The sequence below is a fragment of the Triticum urartu genome, chromosome 4 (assembly GCF_003073215.2).
Source record: "Triticum urartu cultivar G1812 chromosome 4, Tu2.1, whole genome shotgun sequence".
NCBI classification, from domain to species: Eukaryota; Viridiplantae; Streptophyta; class Magnoliopsida; order Poales; family Poaceae; genus Triticum; species Triticum urartu.
This window is the reverse complement of record NC_053025.1, coordinates 9,770,564-9,777,814: the sequence shown is the minus strand read 5'-3', so window position 1 is coordinate 9,777,814 and position 7,251 is coordinate 9,770,564. Positions and strand designations below refer to the sequence as shown.

Below are 7,251 nucleotides of genomic sequence, written 5' to 3'. Positions count from 1 at the left end.
CAGACAGAAGAAATCATCACGTTTTATGATACGGAGCCGCCGCCAAGCCCTAAAACCTCTCGGGAGGGCTGATCTGGAGTCCGTTCGGGGCTCCGGAGAGGGGGATTCGTCGCGGTCATCATCATCAACCATCCTCCATCACCAATTTCATGATGCTCACCGCCGTGCGTGAGTAATTCCATCGTAGGCTTGCTGGACGGTGATGGGTTGGATGAGATTTATCATGTAATTGAGTTAGTTTTGTTAGGGTTTGATCCCTAGTATCCATTACGTTCTGAGATTGATGTTGCTATGACTTTGCTATGCTTAATGCTTGTCACTAGGGCCCGAGTGCCATGATTTCAGATCTGAACCTATTATGTTTTCATGAATATATGTGAGTTCTTGATCCTATCTTGCAAGTCTAAGGTCACCTACTATGTGTTATGATCCAGCAACCCCGAAGTGACAATAATTGGGACCACTCCCGGTGATGACCATAGTTTGAGGAGTTCATGTATTCACTATGTGCTAATGCTTTGTTCCGGTTCTCTATTAAAAGGAGGCCTTAATATCCCTTAGTTTCCAATAGGACCCCGCTGCCACGGGAGGGTAGGACAAAAGATGTCATGCAAGTTCTTTTCCATAAGCACATATGACTATATACGGAATACATGCCTACATTACATTGATGAATTGGAGCTAGTTCTGTGTCACCCTATGTTATGACTGTTACATGATGAACCGCATCCGGCATAATTATACATCACTGATCCGGTGCCTACGAGTTTTCCATATACTGGTTCTCGCTTATTTACTTTTCCGCTGCTACTGTTACAATCACTACAAAATACCAAAAACATTACTTTTGCTGTCTTTACTTTTGTTGCTGCTACCACCACTACCATATTACTTTGCTACTAAACACTTTGCTGCAGATACTAAGTTTCCAGGTGTGGTTGAATTGACAACTCAGCTGCTAATACTTGAGAATATTCTTTGGCTCCCCTTGTGTCGAATCAATAAATTTGGGTTGAATACTCTACCCTCGAAAGCTGTTGCGATCCCCTATTCTTGTGGGTTATCAGACGTTAGGCATTTTTCCCACCATGGCACCTCCGCACTCTGCTTGCTGGCCGACCACCACCTTCGGTTTAACATTGAAGGTCTTCAGCCACAGGCCGAAGTGGGGCCTGATGCGGAGGAAGGCCTCGCACACGACGATAAACGCCGAGATGTTGAGGATGAAATTGGGGGCCAGATCATGAAAATCCAGCCCGTAGTAGAACATGAGCCCGCGGACAAACGAGTGAAGGGGAAATCCCAGTCCGCGGACAAAGTGGGTAAGGAAAACTACCCTCTCATGGGGTTCGGGCGTAGGGATGATCTGCCCCGCGTCTTGCAGCCGGTGCGCGATGTCCGCGACCAGATATCCGGCTTCCCGTAGCTTTGTGATGTTCTCCTCCATGACGGAGGAGACCATCCACTTGCCTCCTGCTCCAGACATGCTTGGAGTGGTTTAAGGAGAAAGACGCGAACTTGGACGCTAGAGCTCGAGTGTGCGAGAATGGATAAGCAAGGAGGAAGAAGGCGTGGGTAAAAAGGGTGAATCTTTGTCCCTTTATAAGGGCGGAAGAGGCGATGCGCCTCCCCACTTACCTAGTAAAATCGCTTATTCCCCGAACGCCGTAATTGATGGCGCGGTTGGGTTACCCATACCCGTATTGATGAGAATCCCGTGATAAGGGGACACGATCTCTGCTTCGACAAGACGTGTCAAGAAAACCGCCTCATGATATGTGCGGTGCTGATTGAGAAAAACGGTTCGAATAATGACTGGGCCGTGGTACGATGTCATGCTGTCAAACGTGTCAGCAGATTAGATTTGTGGAAATATTATTCTCTCTACGGTGGTATGTGGAACTTGTTTTGTAAAGCCGGACACTATCCTTTTGTTCAAAATCTTCTATGGAGTATTCAGAGGAAGAACCCGCCTTGCAATGCCGAAGACAAATCTGCGCGCCAGACTCATCGTCGTTGAAGCCTGGTTCAGGGGCTACTGAGGGAGTCCTGGATTAGGGGGTCTCCGGACAGCCGGACTATATCCTTTTGCCGGACTGTTGGACTATGAAGATACAACATTGAAGACTTCGTCCCGTGTCCGGATGGGACTCTCCTTGGCGTGGAAGGCAAGCTTGGCAATACGGATATGTAGATCTCCTTCCTTGTAACCGACTCTGTGTAACCCTAGCCCCCTCCGGTGTCTATATAAACCGGAGGGTTTAGTCTGTAGGACAACAACAATCATACCATAGGCTAGCTTCTAGGGTTTAGCCTCTACGATCTCGTGGTAGATCAACTCTTGTAATACTCATATCATCAAGATCAATGAAGCAGGAAGTAGGGCATTACCTCCATCGAGAGGACCCGAACCTGGGTAAACATCGTGTCCCTCGCCTCCTGTTACCATCTGCCTTAGACGCACAGTTCGGGCCCCCCTACCCGAGATCCGCCGGTTTTGACACCGACACCTGGCATATTCTGTTTTCTTGCATGGATTTTCCCTCCTTACTGAAGGGAATTGCCATGCTTGCAACACGTGATTTTCAATCAAAATAAGTTCAATTTTTCATGCTTAAAAATCAAATGTTTTTCATGGCAATTTATGTTGGTACGAGGATGACAAATTTATTTGGCGATGATGGCAATTTCCTAGTAAAAAATGAATGGGGGTGAATTTTCCATGCTTGCTAACTAAACTTGCCACACACAGCAAATATAATTTGAAATGGAAAACGTTTGGTTTGCCATGCCTATAAAAATCTAATGTTCACAAGATATTCAAGTCCATAAGGCGGGGTTGTAAATTGTCATGTTCATCAACTTTATTGTGCTATATACACACCAATATGGGAAATCCTTCTCTAAGCATGGGCTCATCTGCACCCATGTTGAATAAAAATATACTATAAAAATTCAAAAAATTCCAAATTTGATACGTGAGGTTCGACCAAATTTTCAAATCAATTGGACAACTGAGAAACCCTCGGCAAAAAAGACAAATTCGGGGTCTGTAAAACAGTTTACTGTTCATGTATTGTTTTGACCCGATTTGTCTTTTTTGCTGAGAGCTACTCAAATATTCAAATGATCTAAAATGGGGAGCGAACCTCGTGCAATAAATTGTCTACCATGGGAAAAAATTCGGAATTTTTTGAATTTTTCTAGTATTTTTTGCGAATTGTTTTATGGCCGGGTGCAGATGAGGCTGGGCACCAAATCGCTGCACTTCGTAAATATGCTATTTGTACCTAAGCCAGGAGAATCTTGTCGGAAGTGTGATGGATACACATGCTTCCAGTTCCCGGCTACCCAAGTCACGCACCATGTGTCTTCTTTGTGTAGTCGACAAAGCGGTCCATCAAGGGGATTGCCGGAGTTCATGTGCCTATGCCGACTGGAGCTCACGCTCTCGCGCCTCCAGAGCCCCCCATTGTTTGACAATGCGATGTTTCTCAGCCAGGATGAGGATTTCTACTACACAACCTTCTTCCTGTAGATGTTGTTGGGCCTCCAAGTACAGAGGTTTGTAGAACAGTAGCAAAATTCTCTCAAGTGGATGACCTAAGATTTATCAATCCGTGGAAGGCGTAGGATGAAGATGGTCTCTCTCAAAAAACCCTGCAACCAAATAATAAAGAGTCTCTTGTGTCCCCAACACGCCCAATACAATGGTAAATTGTATAGGTGCACTAGTTCGCCGAAGAGATGGTGATACAAGTGCAATATGGATGGTAGATATAAGTTTTTGTAATCTGACACTACAACAGGACCCTTCCTAGAGCAACACATTTTTCCGTATCTAAGAGTCCATATATGCGTTGTTAGTGCATTTTCCAACGGTTTTGGATGCGTTGCCTTAGCCAATGTTGCTAGCTCATAACGCAACACTTATATAGCCGTTGGTAAAAGGAATCGTTGCAAGAGTACAACACATAATACCCACTATTACTACACTTTTATACGTTGGTGCTGAATGTACAAGAATCCAAATCTCATTGCTTGGCAACAAAGAGTTTCCAACATGTCTTGGTACATATATAATGTGAATATTATTATTATATATATTGTCATCAATTAAATTAATGCTCCACACATAGGAAAAAATAAGAGAAAATACTCAGGAAGGGAAGAAATCATATATTGGATAAAAACTTTTGGATTACAATAGTGGATATTACATGAGGAACATCATCCAAATATGCTGCATAATCTAAATATTTTCTTCACAGCGAAGCGAAACTTTAACTGAAAGAATCCATCAACATCCCTACAACTAAACTAAAACGTAACTGAGGAACATCATCTAGTAACATCAACAACGTCCCTACAACTTAACAAAACCAAAAGCATCCATCATCATCATCATCACGAACTGGAACATCATCATCATTGCATTATACTTGCCACGCACCCATATAATCATCCATATATCTTTTGAATCTACAAAAAAATAACAAATTGAATTGTTAATACACAATGCATTGACATGATGCAAGTAGTGATGAGGCAAGGTATTAGACGCATACAAAGGTTGAAAGCATACAAACACTAAAAATACTAAGTCGTGTTATCTCTATGTAGCAGCAAAGTCTCTAGAGACTGCCCACTTAGATGTCTTGTTGTTTAGCCTATTAGCTTGAACAAAATAGTTTTAAAAGGAGGTTTGATAGTGGGAGATACACTTGTGTAAATGAGAAAAGTATGGCACCTCCGCCCAAATGTTGAAAGTTATGCAACATTTATCATAATTTGCAAAATAAATATGTATTTATAAACCTTTATTATTTAAAATTTCGAGTGGCTATTTTCTAAAGGTGTTGATTACATTAGCAGCATTTTCTTGGTTTCTATATTGAGATTTTATGGAAAAGTTTATCATATGAATGAAATTCAAAATGGAGGATTGTCCTGATGTATATATCCAGGGAAGTTGTAGTAGTTGAACAACGCATGGCAGTCTTAGCAAATAATGTACACTGAATACAAAATAAAATCACATACATGATCAGAGCATCGATTGGACGATATATGATGATGTAGATTTTCTACAGTGATATATTTACCAAGAAGATATCTGCAAGAAAATCTATTATAAATCTCCAAGCATGGATATCTTAATGGCCATAACATCTTAATTAATAAATTGTTGAGCTAATCAAAGGAATGAATATTTAAATCACCTATTGTGAAATATATATTGCACTAATACTAAATCAAGCTTAAACTAAATTCTACTCCCTCTGTCCCATAATTTAAGACATTTTTTGACACTACAATAGTGTCCAAAAACATCTTACATTATGGGACAGAGGGAGTATAGAATATATGTTTGCAGGAAACCATAAAGTACCTACCGTTTCGTTGAAAGGTATCAAATTCCGTTAGTAATTATGCTGAACTATCCACCTTCACATTATACACTACATGTAGAAATATAGAAAGGATTAGTAACTGCAGTAGTATTAGTTTACTCAAGGAAGGGCTTCTCCATTATATCGTCACAACAAACAATGAAAAACGTAGGGTGGGAGCCTAGCAGGCTGATACTCAGATTCTTTTTATCTTTTGATATCTATGATTTTAGGTTGATGCTGATGTGTGCAAATTTCAGGTTAGGCTCATACATTACCAACCAACATTAGAAAGGAAGGAGTAATGCATTACATTAAATTATAGGGGGAAAGAAGGCAAATTACCTTAGAATGTAGTGATGCAAACCATGTTCCAGCAATACACAAAAAAATGCCGACATATGCATCTCGTCAAGCCATGGTACATCATGGCGCTTCTCTATTTTGGAGCTCATTAGGAACCGGTCAATAGATCTACGTGCAATCTGAGGCATGATTTAAATTTCAACAAAACAATTACTTGTGCATGTGAGAAAACAAATTAGTCTCAAAGCTCAGGAAATTATTTGCAATCAAATCAGGGATATCCATCAAACAAAATAACATAGAATTGATCAGCATATTACTTGGTAGCATTAGTTAGATCCATCCGCACCTTACTGCCACCATGCTTGTAAACATCATGTGCGTTTTATGCCTCCAGGACCGCATCCAAGCGACCAAGCCTCATAGCGCTGCATCAACCTGCACTTCTCAAATTAATTCATATATACAATTAGTTGTAGGAAGTGGAGACAGGGCAACGTGCGTCGATGCATCATGAGGATAGAGGCAACCAAAGCGTCAGGCAATCAAAATCCGCCAAAACAGACCTGTAGGCTGCATTTTCTCACTAGAGCCTACGTCTCAAATTGCAGGAGCACAACATAAAAATTCTCAAAACAAAAACCAACTGCCTTCTTGCTCATTGGATACTTGCAATAAGTCTGCCCTACTTCATTGAATCTATGGTGGTAGCACTAGGGGTTAATCTTGCAGTTCAATCGAAGCATCAATTAACACTGTAGCAACACAACAAGATCAAATTCACCACAAGCAGCAGGCACTTGGGCCCAAGAAGTGGAAAATCCTAACACCACTGCTACGTCTTGAGCTTGCGTTGGTTTTCCCCGAAGAGGAAGGGATGATACAACAGAGTAGCGTAAGTATTTTCCTCAGTTTTTGAGAACCAAGGTATCAATCCAGTAGGAGGCCACGCTCAAGTCCCTCGTACCTGCACAAAACGATAGCTACTCGCAACCAACGCGATTAGGGGTTGTCAATCCCTTAACGGTCACTTACGAGAGTGAGATCTGATAGATATAATATTTTTGGTATTTTTGGTATAAAGATGCAAAGTAAAAAAGTAAAAGCAAAGTAAAAAGCAAAGCAAGATTAAAGTGATGGAGATTGATATGATGAGAATAGACCCGGGGGCCATAGGTTTCACTAGTGGCTTCTCTCAAGAGCATAAGTATTCTACGGTGGGTGAACAAATTACTGTTGAGCAATTGACAGAATTGAGCATAGTTATGAGAATATCTAGGCATGATCATGTATATAGGCATCACATCCGTGACAAGTAGACCAAAACGATTCTGCATCTACTACTATTACTCCACTCATCGACCGTTATCCATCATGCATCTAGAGTATTAAGTTAAAAACAGAGTAACGCTTTAAGCAAGATGACATGATGTAGAGAGATAAATTCATGCAATATGAAATAAACCCCATCTTGTTATCCTCGATGGCAACGATGAAATACGTGCCTTGCTGCCCCTTCTGTCACTGGGAAAGGACACCACAAGATCGAACC

The 7,251-nt window shown here is 41.3% G+C and overlaps 1 long non-coding RNA gene across 2 annotated transcripts; it reads right to left on the bottom strand.

Annotated features, from left to right (window-relative positions):
• Nucleotides 1-4,167: 4,167 nt before the first annotated feature.
• On the bottom strand, nt 4,168-6,526 carry LOC125553388. 2 transcript variants are annotated; one of them, XR_007304045.1, is made up of 4 exons: nt 6,049-6,526; nt 5,739-5,832; nt 5,397-5,462; nt 4,168-4,482 (listed from the first exon to the last, which is right to left on the bottom strand). It is a non-coding gene; the product is annotated as an uncharacterized LOC125553388 (long non-coding RNA). The 2 variants fall into 2 exon arrangements; XR_007304044.1 differs by lacking the exon at nt 6,049-6,526 and having other exon boundaries at nt 5,739-5,862.
• Between the last annotated feature and the right edge of the window lie 725 nt (nt 6,527-7,251).